We start from the raw sequence: 17622 nt of genomic DNA, 5'->3' as shown, positions 1-17622 counted from the left end.
CCATCCTCCATCACCAATTTCATGATGCTCACCGTCGTGCGTGAGTAATTCCATTGTAGGCTTGCTGGGCGGTGATGGGTTGGATGGGATCTATCATGTAATCGAGTTAGTTTTGTTAGGGTTTGATCCCTAGTGTCCATTATGTTCTGAGATTGATGTTGTTATGACTTTGCTATGCTTAATGCTTGTCACTAGGGCCCGAGTGCCATGATTTCAGATCTGAACCTATTATGTTTTCATCAATATATGAGTGTTCTTGATCCTATCTTGCAACTCTATAGCCACCTATTATGTGTTATGATCCGTTAACCCCGAGGTGACAATAATCGGGATACTTACCGGTGATGACCGTAGTTTGAGGAGGTCATGTATTCACTATGTGCTAATGCTTTGTTCCGGTTCTCTATTAAAAGGAGGCTTTAATATCCCTTAGTTTCCGTGAGGAGCCCGCTACCACGGGAGGGTAGGACAAAAGATGTCATGCAAGTTCTTTTCCATAAGCATGTATGACTATATTCGGAATACATGCCTACATTATATCAATGAACTGGAGCTAGTTCCGTGTCACCCTAGGTTATGACTGTTACATGATGAATCGCATTCGGCATAATTCTCCATCATTGATCCATTGCCTACGAGCTTTCCATATATTGTTCTTCGCTTATTTACTTTCCCGTTGCTATTTCTATCATCACAACAAAATACCAAAAACATTGCTTTTACTACTGTTGCCTTTTGCTACCGTTATCACTGCTATCATATTGCTTTGCTACTAAACACTCTGCTGTAGATATTAAGTTTCCAGGTGTGGTTGAATTGACAACTCAGCTGCTAATACTTGAGAATATTCTTTGGCTCCCCTTGTGTCGAATCAATAAATTTGGGTTGAATACTCTACCCTCGAAAACTGTCGCGATCCCCTATACTTGTGAGTTATCAAGATTCAAGACGAAAACGTGTGCCAACCCCTATGCATAAGTTCACGAGGTCACGGAACTCGCAAGTTGATCACCGAAACATACATCAAGTGGATCACGTGATATCCCATTGTCACCACAGATAAGCACATGCAAGACATACATCAAGTATTCTCAAATCCTTAAAGACTCAATCCGATAAGATAACTTCAAAGGGAAAACTCAATCCATTACAAGGGAGTAGAGGGGAGAAACATCATAAGATCCAAATATAATAGCAAAGCTCGCGATACATCAAGATCATGCCAACTCAAGAACATGAGAGAGAGAGAGATCAAACACATAGCTACTGGTACATACCCTCAGCCCCGAGGGGGAACTACTCCCTCCTCGTCATGGAGAGCGCCGGGATGATGAAGATGGCCACCGGAGAGGGATTCCCCCCTCTGGAAGGGTGCCGGAACGGGTCTAGATTGGTTTTCGGTGGCTACGGAGGCTTCTGGCAGCGGAACTCCCCATCTAGGTTTCTTTCTGGAAGTTTTGGGTTATATAAGAGGTGTTGGAGTCGGGAACAAGGCAGGGGGGCTCCGGGCTGTCCACGAGGCAGGGGGCGTGCCCAGGGGGTGGGCGCGCGCCCACCCTCGTGGGCAGCCCGAGACTCTTCTGGCCCAATTCTTTTACTTCCTGGCCTTCTTCTGGTCCAAAAATAAGTTCCATGAAGTTTCAGGTCAATTGGACTCCGTTTGGTTTTCCTTTTCTGCAATACTCAAAAACAACGAAAAAACAGAAACTGGCATTGGGCTCTAGGTTAATAGGTTAGTCCCAAAAATCATATAAAATAGCATATAAATGCATATAAAACACCCAAGGTTTGTAATATAATAGCATGGAACAATAAAAAAATATTGATATGTTGGAGACGTATCAAGCATCGCCAAGCTTAATTCCTACTCGTCCTCGAGTAGGTAAATGATAAAAATGGAATTTTTGATGTGGAATGCTTTCTAGCATGTTCTTCAATGTATTTTTCTCTATTGTGGCATGAATGCTCAGATCCGAAAGATTCAAGATAAAAGTTTATTGTTGACGTAAAAATAGTAATACTCCAAGTATGCTAATCAAGCAATTATGTCTTATCAAAATAACATAGCCAAAGAAAACTTATCCCTACAAAATCATATAATTTGTCCATGCTTCATTTTTGTCACACAAAATGCTCTCATCATGCACAACCTTGATGACAAGCCAAGCAATTGTTTCATACTTGGTGTCGTGGCTTTGTCACGGCAGATGTCCTAGAGAAAGGACTTAGTCGTGGAGCCATCGCGGCGGGTTAGCTTGAAGGGGTTAAAGCGGACACAGGGACGCAAGAGAGTTTATACTAGTTCGGCCCCTTCGATGAAGGTAAAAGCCTACGTCTAGTTGTGATGGAATTGATGGGGTTTCGATGACTAGGGAGCAAACAAGCTTCGCCTATGTCTTGAGTTGTTGTCCCTCTTTGAACCGCCGCCGGGTCGTCCCCTTATATAAACGGGTGACACCCGTCGGCTCACAGAGTCCTAACACCGGTCGATATTCGTCTTCCGGGTTGGTCTCTGCTTATTCCTAACTTACAGTACAAGTTTATATACAAATCCCGGTTTATAGCTACAAGTCTTGAACCGGCTACGGGCCTTAGGCCCTCATCTGCCTTCTTGGGCTTTATCACTCTGGAACTACTGATGAAGTTGACCCGGCCCAGATAGGCCGGTTTACGCCCAGCAGTAATATCCCCAACATTAGGCCCCAGAATGATTTGAATGGGTTCATGTCAATCCTTTAACAAAAGCTTCATCTTCAACATCTTCTCATAAATTGGTAAACTGCCATGATGTCATCTTCTCTGATTGCTGTAAACCGGAGTGACGTCATGTGTCCTAACGAAGCTATCCATTATGCTTCTTTGTTTAATAGATCTGCAGAAATCGAGGCGACAACTCCGTTTCGTGGCCCCTTGATTGTCGTGCCTGACACCTATTCTCTCGCCTTATAAATAGGACCGAAGGGTCATTTCTTTTCTCCCCTTCGTGCCTTTCTTCTTCGTCTTCCTCGCATCGCCAGCCTCGGAGCTCCGCCGCCGCCTTCGACCTCTGCCTCAACCTTGGCTGCTGCATCAACCTGGGCGCACTAGAGCATCACAGTAACCTTCCGCGTCTTCCTCAGCTCCGATAAATCTTTTATCCTTTCCCCCGCAGATCTGACCTAGGGTTTCACAGTTCTTCAGTGTTCATCGTCTGCCTCTTGCTCATATGATAGATCTTTAGATGACTCCGCAAATCTTTATTCTGTGCAATGGTAGCTGTTTACCCTTCACCTTCACTTACACATCTCAAAATCATAGATCTGTATGTACATCTTGCTCATTGATTCGGTACTGCTCCTTTTGGACCTCTGAATATTTATCTTTTTTTTCTGAACTTGCTTCAGATCCATCGCTGTAGAGAAATCTTACGAAATATGTTTCTATAAACTTACTCATCTGCTTCAATGTTTAAACCAGGCGGTTTAACCTTGTAGAAAAAATTGCCAAACCGGTATATACCATTAGTCCCCTTGTTGAACCGCCAGATGTTGTTGCTTCATAAAACTCCAGTTCAGATAGTTCTGTCTCCGGTTTAACATTGCACATACCAATGTACCTTGATCAAATGCATTTTTGAACCGGGATCTTTTACCATGTAGATTCCATCATGGCCAAGCAAGTATATGAGTGCAATTGGGTTCCTTCTCGTGTCACAGAGGCTCAGCTGGACGATCTAGTCCTGATCGGCGCTTTAGGCAGCAAAGATACCATCCATTGGAGGGCTCCTGGCAAAGAATGCCCTCCCACTCCTCAAGAAGGAGAGGTTGTTGTTTTCGTAGATCACTTAGCTCGGGGCTTTAAGCCGCCCGGTTCTAAATTTTACCGGGATGTTTTGGCCGATTTCCAACTCCATCCACAAGACACTGGCCCCAATTCTGTTACAAATATGTGTCACTTCCAAGTGCTCTGTGAGACGTTCTTTCAAGAGGAACCCACAATGGAATTGTTCAGAGACCTTTTCCATCTAAACCGCCGTACTGAGTTTACTGATGGCTCCAATACGGAGTTGGGTGGCATGGCGATCCATAAAAGGAAAGAGGTCACATACCCTCACGCCAAACTGCACAGCCACCCCAAAGAATGGAATCAGACATGGTTCTATTGCAAAGACACCTCCCCTACTGGTGAGAATCCCTTGCCTGGCTTTCGTCCGGAGCGACTCAGCAATACACACCCTTTTCCACAAAGATTGATTGCCCAGGAGAGAAGCAAATATGCTCCTCAACTGTCGAAGCTCAGAGCCTTTATGGCCAACGGTTTAATAGGGGTTGATCTCGCTCGCTGTTGGATATCATGGAGCATACTGCCCCTTAGTCAGCGCTCCGGTTTGATGTGCGAGTATACCGGCAGTGTTGATGACCCACTGCCACATTCCAAAATCTAGCTCACTGATGAAGAAATCACAGAGGCTGTGAATAAGATGCTGAATGAACCGGAACATATCTGTGCTAAAAACGGCCTGCTTCCCTTCTGTGCTACCAACAAACCGCCAGCTGTAAGACCTTGATTTTTCCTTTTGCTGAATCTGTTATGATATATCTGGTCATTGTTTAATATCAGTGTCTGTGTAATCAGGGCAATGGCCCTTTTGGAGAAAGAAATTGTCGCAGGAGAAACCAGAAAAACCAGACAAACCGGAAAGAGCAACCCGGCAAAAGACTAAAGCTGTAAAGAAGACTGCCCACAGGAAAAGAACTACTACATCTTCTAATCCGGCCCCTGATTATGATGTGGATAATCCGGACCTTGAGGTAGAGCTTGACTCACTTGGCTTATTTTTCATGCGTCTTATTGATGATGATATTTGTCAGGATGATGCCATGCTGCTGAGGTAATTATTCTCTCTTCCAATTCAGAACCTTTGCCTTCACTAAAAATCCGTTAGGCAAACCGGAAAGTTAAATTTTCTCATCCTCTTGCTTATTTGGATCCCAAATTTCTTATGAAGACCCAACAACACGAAACTCGTCGCACAACCCGGCACAGCGGCCAGGTAGTTACCTCCACCGGTTTACCGAATAGTCCGGTTCGGAAACACCGTTCAGAGGTCTCTAATTTGCTTGTTAGTGATGTTCCTAAAGCGGGCTGCTTTCGTCAACCTCTTAATCCATCTGACTCCGATTACCAGGTTACTTCCCACTCATCTTCTGGCGAGTCACCGGCTACTCAGCTGCCACTGCTCAAAACGGTGCTTGGGTAAGCTATACTTATTATGATATTTGCAGCACATCGCCTTAGAACATATGCTGTATTTGATTTTGTTATTCTTTTCAGGGCCAGACCTAGGCCAAGCAAGAAGGCCCTCCTAGACAAAGCGGCTGAAGAAGATGCCGTTCTTGAGCCAGGCAAAACACCCGATCTTGAAACAACTATTCTTGAGGATATACCCAACGATCCACCGCAGCAAGACGACGATCTTATTGCTGAAGAGAGACCTACTGATGCCTCAGGTCCTGTCAATCAGCCCACAGGCTCTATCCGGATTGAGAGATACACCGGTCCAGCAAAACCTACTGACAAGCCAACAGCCCCAGTGCAAACCGGCGATACTCAGGAGGATGAGGTTGTCATTACTGGCACTGGCCATACCGAGCCAAGCAATCCTGTTGCTTTGTCCAAACATTCTGCCAAGGAAGAATTTGCTGCCTTTGGTAAAGGCAAGTGGAATGCTGATCTGGCAACTTACGCTGCTCTGAACGCCCAAGATATCCATTCCGGCTACCTGAACCGGCTGTATACCAGCCATGACTATGAAGCCAGTCTGGTTAATATGATGAAGGATAAATACGAGGTAACTTCCATATGCTCTTTCCTGCTTGTATGCTTCAATACTTGCTGACTCTCCTAGCCCCCAAGGGCCGGTTTGTAATCTTCTTTCAAACCGGGACTTACTAACATAAATCTTAATACTTTGAAATTCGCCGATGTAGCCCCCAAGGGCCGGTTCAACTTAGCGTAGTTAAACCGGTACTTTAAGTAATTGAGATTGCCGCATCAGAATATATATACGAGCAAATAGCCATTAGCCCCCAAGTGCCAAGTTGAATACTTGTATTGATCTTGGGACTTTGTAAGCAACTGAAAGATGAAGATCGAATATGCATTAGCCCCCAAGTGCTAAGTGAAGGAAATATGCCCTAGAGGCAATAATAATGTTATTATTTTATTTCCTTATATCATGATAAATGTTTATTATTCATGCTAGAATTTTATTATCCGGAAACATAATACTTGTGTGAATACATAGACAAACCAAACGTCACTAGTATGCCTCTACTTGACTAGCTCATTAATCGAAGATGGTTATGTTTCCTAACCATAGACATGTGTTGTCATTTGATTAATGGGATCACATCATTAGGAGAATGATGTGATTGACATGACCCATTCCATTAGCTTAGCACCCGATCGTTTAGTATGTTGCTATTACTTTCTTCATGACTTATACATGTTCCTATGACTATGAGATTATGCAATTCCCGTTTACCGGAGGAACACTTTGTGTGCTACCAAACGTCACAATGTAACTGGGTGATTATAAAGGAGCTCTACAGGTGTCTCGAAAGGTGAATGTTGGGTTGGCGTATTTCGAGATTAGGATTTGTCACTCTGATTGTCGGAGAGGTATCTCTGGGCCCTCTCGATAATGCACATCACATAAGCCTTGCAAGCATTACAACTAATGAGTTAGTTGCAAGATGATGTATTACGAAATGAGTAAAGAGACTTGCCGGTAACGAGATTGAACTAGGTATTGAGATACCGACGATCGAATCTCGGGCAAGTAACATACCGATGACAAAGGGAACAACGTATGTTGTTATGCGGTCTGACCGATAAAGATCTTCGTAGAATATGTAGGAGCCAATATGAGCATCCAGGTTCCGCTATTGGTTATTGACCGGAGACATGTCTCGGTCATGTCTACATGGTTCTCGAACCCGTAGGGTCTGCACGCTTAAGGTTTCGATGAAAGTTATATTATGAGTTTACGAGTTTTGATGTACCAAAGTTAGTTCGGAGTCCCGGATGTGATCACGGACATGATGAGGAGTCTCGAAATGGTCGAGACATAAAGATTGATATATTGGACGGCTATATTCGGACACCGGAAGTGTTCCGGGTGATTTTGGAGAAAACTGGAGAGCTGGAGGGTTACCGGAACCCCCCCGGGAGAAGTAATGGGCCATATGGGCCTTAGTGGAGAGAGAGAGGGGCAGCCAGGGTGGGCCGCGCGCCTCCTCCCCCCTGGTCCGAATTGGACTAGGAGAGGGGGGGGGGGCGGCGCCCCCCTTTCCTTCTTCCTCCCCACTTCTTTCCCCCTCCTAGTAGGAGTCCTACTCCTACTAGGAGGAGGACTCCTCCTTGGCGCGCCATAGGGGCCGGCCGGCCTCCTCCCCTTGATCCTTTATATACGGGGGCAAGGGGCACCCCATAGACACACAAGTTGATCCACGTGATCATATTCTTAGCCGTGTGCGGTGCCCCCTTCCACCATAATCCTCGATAATATTGTAGCGGTGCTTAGGCGAAGCCCTGCGACGGTAGTACATCAAGATCGTCACGACGCCGTCGTGCTGACATAACTCTTCCCCGACACTTTGCTGGATCGGAGTCCGGGGATCGTCATCGAGCTGAACGTGTGCTAGAACTCGGAGGTGCCATAGTTTCGGTGCTTGATCGGTCGGGCCGTGAAGACGTACGACTACATCAACCGCGTTGTGCTAACGCTTCCGCTGTCGGTCTACAAGGGTACGTAGATCACACTCTTCACTCGTTGCTATGCATCACCATGATCTTGCGTGTGCGTAGGAATTTTTTTGAAATTACTACGTTTCCCAACAGTGGTATCAGAGCCTAGGTTTTATGTGTTGATGTTATATGCACGAGTAGAACACAAGTGAGTTGTGGGCGATATAAGTCATACTGCTTACCAGCATGTCATACTTTGGTTCGGCGGTATTGTTGGACGAAGCGGCCCGGACCGACATTACGCGTACGCTTACGTGAGACCGGTTCTCCCGACGTGCTTTGCACAAAGGTGGCAAGCGGGTGTCAGTTTCTCCAACTTTAGTTGAACCGAGTGTGGCTACGCCCGATCCTTGCGAAGGTTAAAACAGCACCAACTTGACAAACTATCGTTGTGGTTTTGATGTGTAGGTAAGATTGGGTCTTGCTTAAGCCCGTAGCAGCCACGTAAAACTTGCAACAACAAAGTAGAGGACGTCTAACTTGTTTTTGCAGGGCATGTTGTGATGTGATATGGTCAAGACATGATGCTGAATTTTATTGTATGAGATGATCATGTTTTGTAACCAAGTTATCGGCAACTGGCAGGAGCCATATGGTTGTCGCTTTATTGTATGCAATGCAATTGCGCTGTAATGCTTTACTTTATCACTAAACGGTAGCGATAGTCGTGGAAGCATAAGATTGGCGAGACGACAACGATGCTACGATGGTGAACAAGGTGTCGCACCGGTGATGATGGTGATCACGACGGTGCTTCGAAGATGGAGATCACAAGCACACGATGATGATGGCCATATCATATCACTTATATTGATTGCATGTGATGTTTATCTTTTATGCATCTTATCTTGCTTTGATTGACGGTAGCATTTTAAGATGATCTCTCACTAATTATCAAGAAGTGTTCTCCCTGAGTATGCACCATTGCGAAAGTTCTTCGTGCTGAGACACCACGTGATGATCGGGTGTGATAGGCTTTACGTTCAAATACACCGGGCGCAAAACAGTTGCACACGCAGAATACTCAGGTTATACTTGACGAGCCAAGCATATACAGATATGGCCTCGGAACACGGAAACCGAAAGGTCGTGCGTGAATCATATAGTAGAGCGATGTTCACCAATGAAACTACTCCATCTCACGTGATGATCGGACATGGTTTAGTTGATTTGGATCACGTAATCACTTAGAGGATTAGAGGGATGTCTATCTAAGTGGGAGTTCTTTAGTAATATGATTAATTGAACCTAAATTTATCATAAACTTAGTACCTGATAGTATCTTGCTTGTCTATGTTTGATTGTAGATAGATGGCCCATGCTGTTGTTCCGTTGAATTTTAATGCGTTCCTTGAGAAAGCAAATTTGAAAGATGATGGTAGCAATTACACGGACTGGGTCCGTAACTTGAGGATCATCCTCATTGCTGCACAGAAGAATTACGTCCTGGAAGCACCGCTGGGTGCCAGGCCTGCTACTGGAGCAACACCAGATGTTATGAACGTCTGGCAGAGCAAAGCTGATGACTACTCGATAGTTCAGTGTGCCATGCTTTACGGCTTAGAATCGGGACTTCAAGGACGTTTTGAACGTCATGGAGCATATGAGATGTTCCAGGAGTTGAAGTTAATATTTCAAGCAAATGCCCGGATTGAGAGATATGAAGTCTCCAATAAGTTCTATAGCTGCAAGATGGAGGAGAACAGTTCTGTCAATGAGCATATACTCAAAATGTCTGGGTATAATAATCACTTGATTCAATTGGGAGTTAATCTTCCAGATGATTGCGTCATTGACAGAATTCTCCAATCACTGCCACCAAGCTACAAGAGCTTCGTGATGAACTATAATATGCAAGGGATGAATAAGACTATTCCCGAGCTCTTTGCAATGCTGAAAGCTGCGGAAGTAGAAATCAAGAAGGAGCATCAAGTGTTGATGGTCAATAAGACCACTAGTTTCAAGAAAAAGGGCAAAGGGAAGAAGAAGGGGAACTTCAAAAAGAACAGCAAGCAAGTTGCTACTCAAGAGAAGAAACCCAAACCTGGACCTAAGCCTGAAACTGAGTGCTTCTACTGCAAGCAGACTGGTCATTGGAAGCGGAACTGCCCCAAGTATTTGGCGGATAAGAAGGATGGCAAGGTGAACAAAGGTATATGTGATATAGATGTTATTGATGTGTACCTTACTAATGCTCGCAGTAGCACCTGGGTATTTGATACTGGTTCTGTTGCTAATATCTGCAACTCGAAACAGGGACTACGGATTAAGCGAAGATTGGCTAAGGACGAGGTGACGATGCGCGTGGGAAATGGTTCCAAAGTCGATGTGATCGCGGTCGGCATGCTACCTCTACATCTACCTTCGGGATTAGTATTAGACCTAAATAATTGTTATTTGGTGCCAGCGTTAAGCATGAACATTATATCTGGATCTTGTTTGATGCGAGATGGTTATTCATTTAAATCAGAGAATAATGGTTGTTCTATTTATATGAGTAATATATTTTATGGTCATGCACCCTTAAAGAGTGGTCTATTCTTATTAAATCTCGATAGTAGTGACACACATATTCATAATGTTGAAGCCAAAAGATGCAGAGTTGATAATGATAGTGCAACTTATTTGTGGCACTGCTGTTTGGGTCATATTGGTGTAAAGCGCATGAAGAAACTCCATACTGATGGGCTTCTGGAACCACTTGATTATGAATCACTTGGTACTTGCGAACCGTGCCTTATGGGTAAGATGACAAAAACACCGTTCTCCGGTACTATGGAGAGAGCAAAAGATTAGTTGGAAATCATACATATAGATGTATGTGGTCCGATGAATGTTGAGGCTCGTGGCGGATATCGTTATTTTCTCACCTTCACAGATGACTTAACCAGATATGGGTATATCTACTTAATGAAACATAAGTCTGAAACGTTTGAAAGGTTCAAAGAATTTCAGAGTGAAGTTGAAAATCATCGTAACAAGAAAATAAAATTCCTACGATCTGATCGTGGAGGAGAACATTTAAGTTAAGAGTTTGGTGTACATTTGAAACAATGTGGAATAGTTTCGCAACTCACGCCACCCGGAACACCACAACGTAATGGTGTGTCCGAACGTCGTAATCGTACTTTACTAGATATGGTGCGATCTATGATGTCTCTTACTGATTTACCGCTATCGTTTTGGGGATATGCTCTAGAGACAGCCGCATTCACGTTAAATAGGGCACCATCAAAATCCGTTGAGACGACGCCTTATGAAGTGTGGTTTGGCAAGAAACCAAAGTTGTCGTTTCTGAAAGTTTGGGGCTGCGATCCTTATGTGAAAAAGCTTCAACCTGATAAGCTCGAACCCAAATCGGAGAAATGTGTCTTCATAGGATATCCAAAGGAAACTATTGAATACACCTTCTATCACAGATCTGAAGGCAAGACTTTTGTTGCTAAATTCGGAAACTTTCTAGAAAAGGAGTTTCTCTCGAAAGAAGTGAGTGGGAGGAAAGTAGAACTTGACGAGGTAACTATACCTGTTCCCTTATTGGAAAGTAGTACATCACAGAAACCAGTTTCTGTGACACCTACACCAATTAGTGAGGAAGCTAATGATAATGATCATGAAACTTCAGAACAAGATACTACTGAACCTCGTAGATCAACCAGAATAAGATCCGCGCCAGAGTGGTACGGTAATCCTGTTCTGGAAGTCATGCTACTAGATCATGATGAACCTACGAACTATGAAGAAGCGATGGTGAGCCCAGATTCCGCAAAATGGCTTGAAGCCATGAAATCTAAGATGGGATCCATGTATGAGAACAAAGTATGGACTTTGGTTGACTTGCCCAATGATCGGCAAGCAATTGAGAATAAATGGATCTTCAAGAAGAAAACTGACGCTGACGGTAATGTTACTGTCTACAAAGCTTGACTTGTTGCAAAAGGTTTTCGGCAAGTTCAAGGGATTGACTACGATGAGACCTTCTCACCCGTAGCGATGCTTAAGTTTGTCTGAATCATGTTAGCAATTGCCGCATTTTATGATTATGAAATTTGGCAAATGGATGTCAAAACTGCATTCCTGAATGGATTTCTACAAGAAGAGTTGTATATGATGCAGCCAGAAGGTTTTGTCGATCCAAAGGAAGCTAACAAAGTGTGCAAGCTCCAGCGATCCATTTATGGACTGGTGCAAGCCTCTCGGAGTTGGAATAAACGCTTTGATAGTGTGATCAAAGCATTTGGTTTTATACAGACTTTTGGAGAAGCCTGTATTTACAAGAAAGTGAGTGGGAGCTCTGTAGCATTTCTGATATTATATGTAGATGACATATTACTAATCGGAAATGATATAGAATTTCTGGATAGCATAAAAGGATACTTGAATAAAAGTTTTTCAATGAAAGACCTCGGTGAAGCTGCCTACATATTGGGCATCAAGATCTATAGAGACAGATCGAGACGCTTAATTGGACTTTCACAAAGCACATACCTTGACAAAGTTTTGAAAAAGTTCAAAATGGATCAAGCAAAGAAAGGATTCTTGCCTGTGTTACAAGGTGTGAAATTGAGTAAGACTGAAAGTCCGACCAATGCAGAAGATAGAGAGAAAATGGAAGATGTTCCCTATGCTTCAGCCATAGGCTCTATCATGTATGCAATGCTGTGTACCAGACCTGATGTGTGTCTTGCTATAAGTCTAGCAGGGAGGTACCAAAGTAATCCAGGAGTGGATCACTGGACAGCGGTCAAGAACATCCTGAAATACCTGAAAAGGACTAAGGATATGTTTCTCATATATGGAGGTGACAAAGAGCTCATCGTAAATGGTTACATTGATGCAAGCTTTGACACTGATCCGGACGATTCTAAATTGCAAACCGGATACGTGTTTACATTAAACGGTGGAGCTGTTAGTTGCTGCAATTCTAAATAAAGCGTTGTGGCGGGATCTACATGTGAAGCGGAGTACATAGCTGCTTCGGAAGCAGCAAACGAAGGAGTCTGGATGAAGGAGTTCATATCCGATCTAGGTGTCATACCTAGTGCATCGGGTCCAATGAAAATCTTTTGTGACAATACTGGTGCAATTGCCTTGGCAAAGGAATCCAGATTTCACAAGAGAACCAAGCACATCAAGAGAAGCTTCAATTCCATCCGGGATCTAGTCCAGGTGGGAGACATAGAGATTTGCAAGATACATACGGATCTGAATGTAGCAGACCCGTTGACTAAGTCTCTTCCACGAGCAAAACATGATCAACACAAAAGCTCCATGGGTGTTAGAATCATTACTGTGTAATCTAGATTATTGACTCTAGTGCAAGTGGGAGACTGAAGGAAATATGCCCTAGAGGCAATAATAATGTTATTATTTTATTTCCTTATATCATGATAAATGTTTATTATTCATGCTAGAATTGTATTATCCGGAAACATAATACTTGTGTGAATACATAGACAAACCAAACGTCACTAGTATGCCTCTACTTGACTAGCTCGTTAATCGAAGATGGTTATGTTTCCTAACCATAGACATGTGTTGTCATTTGATTAATGGGATCACATCATTAGGAGAATGATGTGATTGACATGACCCATTCCATTAGCTTAGCACCTGATCGTTTAGTATGTTGTTATTGCTTTCTTCATGACTTATACATGTTCCTATGACTATGAGATTATGCAACTCCCGTTTACCGGAGGAACACTTTGTGTGCTACCAAACGTCACAACGTAACTGGGTGATTATAAAGGAGCTCTACAGGTGTCTCCAAAGGTGAATGTTGGGATGGCGTATTTCGAGATTAGGATTTGTCACTCCGATTGTCGGAGAGGTATCTCTGGGCCCTCTCGGTAATGCACATCACATAAGCCTTGCAAGCATTACAACTAATGAGTTAGTTGCAAGATGATGTATTACGAAATGAGTAAAGAGACTTGCCGGTAACGAGATTGAACTAGGTATTGAGATACTGATGATCGAATCTCGGGCAAGTAACATACCGATGACAAAGGGAACAACGTATGTTGTTATGCGGTCTGACCGATAAAGATCTTCGTAGAATATGTAGGAGACAATATGAGCATCCAGGTTCCGCTATTGGTTATTGACCGGAGACATGTCTCAGTCATGTCTACATGGTTCTCGAACCCGTAGGGTCCGCACGCTTAAGGTTTCGATGACAGTTATATTATGAGTTTATGAGTTTTGATGTACCGAAGTTAGTTCGGAGTCCCGGATGTGATCACGGACATGACGAGGAGTCTCGAAATGGTCGAGACATAAAGATTGATATATTGGATGGCTATATTCAGACACCGGAAGTGTTCTGGGTGATTTTGGAGAAAACTAGAGAGCCGGAGGGTTACCGGAACCCCCCGGGAGAAGTAATGGGCCATATGGGCCTTAGTGGAGAGAGAGAGGGGCAGCCAGGGTGGGCCGGACTCCGGGGATCGTCATCGAGCTGAACGTGTGCTAGAACTCAGAGGTGCCGTAGTTTCGGTGCTTGATCGGTCGGGCCGTGAAGACGTACGACTACATCAACCGCGTTGTGCTAACGCTTCCGCTGTCGGTCTACAAGGGTACTTAGATCACACTCTTCACTCGTTGCTATGCATCACCATGATCTTGCGTGTGCGTAGGAATTTTTTTGAAATTACTACGTTTCCCAACACTAAGTGCATAACTTGTTATGTGGTTGGTACTTCAATCCTTGTACTGTTTTGTTGAAGCATATAACTGTCTGCATGCAGGCGGAGCTGAAGACGAAAGAAAGCCAAGTCGCCGATCTCCAAGAAAACCTGAAAACCCAACAAGCTGAAACCTGCAAAGCAAAAGAGGAATTAGCCAACGCTTTAAGCGCCATGGAACAACTTAAGGAGAGCTTCAAGAAGAAGCGGGTGGATTGGGCCACTGAAAAGTCCGCTTTAATCAAACGAGCAGAGGATGCTAAGGCTGTACTAAAACCAGTGGCGGATGAACTGACCAGCATAAAGCGGCACGTGCATGCCATGCCTACTGCTATCTTTGGTAAGCCAGTTTGTCTTCTGAATTGGCTCTGCCTTCTTACAGAGTTGCCGGTTTATTAACCCTTTATGGTGTTTCAGGGACACGCATTGGTCACTTGGGGTCAGATGTGCGGAAGAAACTGAAAGCCGCCTACACATTGGTTGAACAATTGTATACTGGTGCCCAGCGGATCATCTGTACCGCATCCCATAACAAACCGGCGCCCACTTTGATTCAAGACACTCTGATGAAACTGTTTGTGCTTCCTGCCCGGGTTGAAGAGCTGAAGAAATCTGCTGCTCGAACCGGTGCGATCAATGCCTTAATCCGGGCAAAAGCCTGGGTGCTGGATTTTGATCCTATTGAAGCGGCTCAGGGCTATCCCAGCTTGAAGGAAGACGGGTTTGAGTTTGGTGAAGCGGATCTGCGAGCAATAAACTGGGAGGTACGTCCGCTAGCTTGTCAATTGGCTGAAGAAGCAGACTTGTCTCATTATCAAGCCCAATATGACAATCAGAACAAGCGAATAGCTACACTAATCCATGAATCGGAAAATCTGATCCCTCCAATCCATAAGCATACTTACGCTCCCGATATTGACCCATCATTGCTGATCCATGATGAAGCTGTTTTTCAAGCATTAATGGGAATCGACTGGACAACTGTTGATTTCCAGCCACTGGGTAGAGAAACGGAGGCTGAAGCGGCGCAGGATGACCCACAACCATCAGGCCAGGCTGGTGACCAAGCTTGAACCGGAAGCCAGTTTTAAAACTGCCTCTCCTTTGCGAAAAACAATGATATTATTATAGGCACCGTGTTGCCTTGTAATAGGCTAGCTGATACTTTTGATGTTGATATGCCTTCGTGCATAATCTGTTCTTCCTGTGATGATGAACTTTCCAAAGCACTTTCTGCAATAAGAAACTCCTCAAGTGCCACCGCGATTGCACCGTCAGGCGGAATATGATGCCTGCATATATGAAGTCAAAACATCCAATTTTTTTTAAGTATATGACCAAAATTTTGAGATACATAATACCTGTCATCGTTGAGCGTGAAGTTGGCTTGGCCAATCTTGAAGCGGAGTTTTGCAAACCCACACTATTGGAGGAGATAACAGCTCCTGTATATATATGACACTCTATTACCATGTAAACCGTGCCGGATTATAATAAACACCGTGTTACTCCATAAGAGGATGTTAACAACAAGGATCAAACCGGGCAAATAGTCTCCGGATTGACGTGAACTGTGTTCCGTCAATTGATTGGTTGAAAACTTTGTCGGTTTAAATAAACGCAATAAAAAAGAAAAAAGTATCTTGCAAAGAAAAGTGCGAAGCAAAAGCAATGACAAAACCGTTTGAAAAAAGGTTTATTTGAGCTGATCAAATGGCGTTACCATGGCCGAACACGACCAAGCTCCCGTTAGGTGTAACTATGGTTCTAGTCAGCCAGGTCCCCAAATGAAACCGTGGCATTTATGCTGACCAAGTGGCATGGCTATGGTTCGGGTTCGACCAAGCCCCCAAGTGATTCTGTGGCCTTAGGCCGATCAAGAGGCATGACTGGTTCAGACGTGACCAAGTCCCCAAGTGATCTGGTGGCTCTCGCCTATCAAGAGGTATGGTATTGGTTCGAACACGACCAAACCTCCAAGTGATATAACATGATGCTTTTAAAAAGCAAACTCAAGGGGTAACCCGGAGGCCGCTTTAGAACAACTCCGTGTAACCACACATGATGTAAAAGAACAGATACCCCTCTTTAGTTGAGGTTCCGGTTTATTATATTGAATCATAATATATACATCGTTGTAATATGTACATAAGTAGAACCAATGGCTCAGGTATAATAAGGCCGAAGATGAGCTATGTTCCACGGCCTGTTGGTCTCCTCCTCTGATGTATGTGAGTCCTTATGCTCTCGAATATCGATCAGATAGTATGACCCGTTGTGTAGATTCTTGCGGACCACGAAAGGCCCCTCCCAAGGTGGGGATAACTTATGCATATCAGTCTGATCTTGGATGAGCCCAAGCACCAAATCTCCTTCCTGGAAGGTTCTGGTTCTGACTCGGCGATTGTGATAACAACGAAGATCCTGTTGGTAAATCACCGATTGGGCGGCTGCTATGTCACGCTCTTCATCCAACCGGTCCAAAGCATCTTGCCGTGCTATCTTGTTGTCCACTTCAATATAAGCCGTCACACGAGGTGAATCATGATGGATATCACTGGGGAGAACTGCCTCCGCTCCATAAACCATGAAGAACGGTGTGTATCCTGTTGACCTGTTGGGTGTTGTATTGATGCTCCATAACACAGATGGTAATTCTTCTACCCAACAACCCGATGTTCTCTGCAAAGGAACCATGAGCCGGGGCTTGATGCCTCTCAAGATCTCTTGATTAGCTCTTTCTGCTTGACCATTGGACTGTGGGTGTGCCACTGATGAAACGTCGAGTCGGATGTGCTCCCTTTCACAGAACTCCTTCATGGCACCTTTGGACAAATTGGTACCATTATCTATGATGATACTGTGTGGAAAGCCAAACCGGAAAATCACTTTTTTAATGAACTGAACCGCCGTGGCCGCATCACACTTGCTAACAGGTTCTGCCTCCACCCACTTTGTAAACTTGTCAACCGCCACCAGGAGGTGGGTCTTCTTATCTTTGGACCTTTTGAAAGGCCCAACCATATCCAGCCCCCAAGTCGCAAACGGCCAAGTAATTGGAATCATTCTCAATTCTTGAGCTGGTACATGAGCACGTCTCGAGAACTTTTGGCAACCATCACATCGTCTGACCAGATCCTCT

Source organism: Triticum aestivum, chromosome 1A, assembly GCF_018294505.1.
Source record: "Triticum aestivum cultivar Chinese Spring chromosome 1A, IWGSC CS RefSeq v2.1, whole genome shotgun sequence".
Lineage (NCBI taxonomy): Eukaryota > Viridiplantae > Streptophyta > Magnoliopsida > Poales > Poaceae > Triticum > Triticum aestivum.
Note: the sequence above shows the minus strand (reverse complement) of the source record.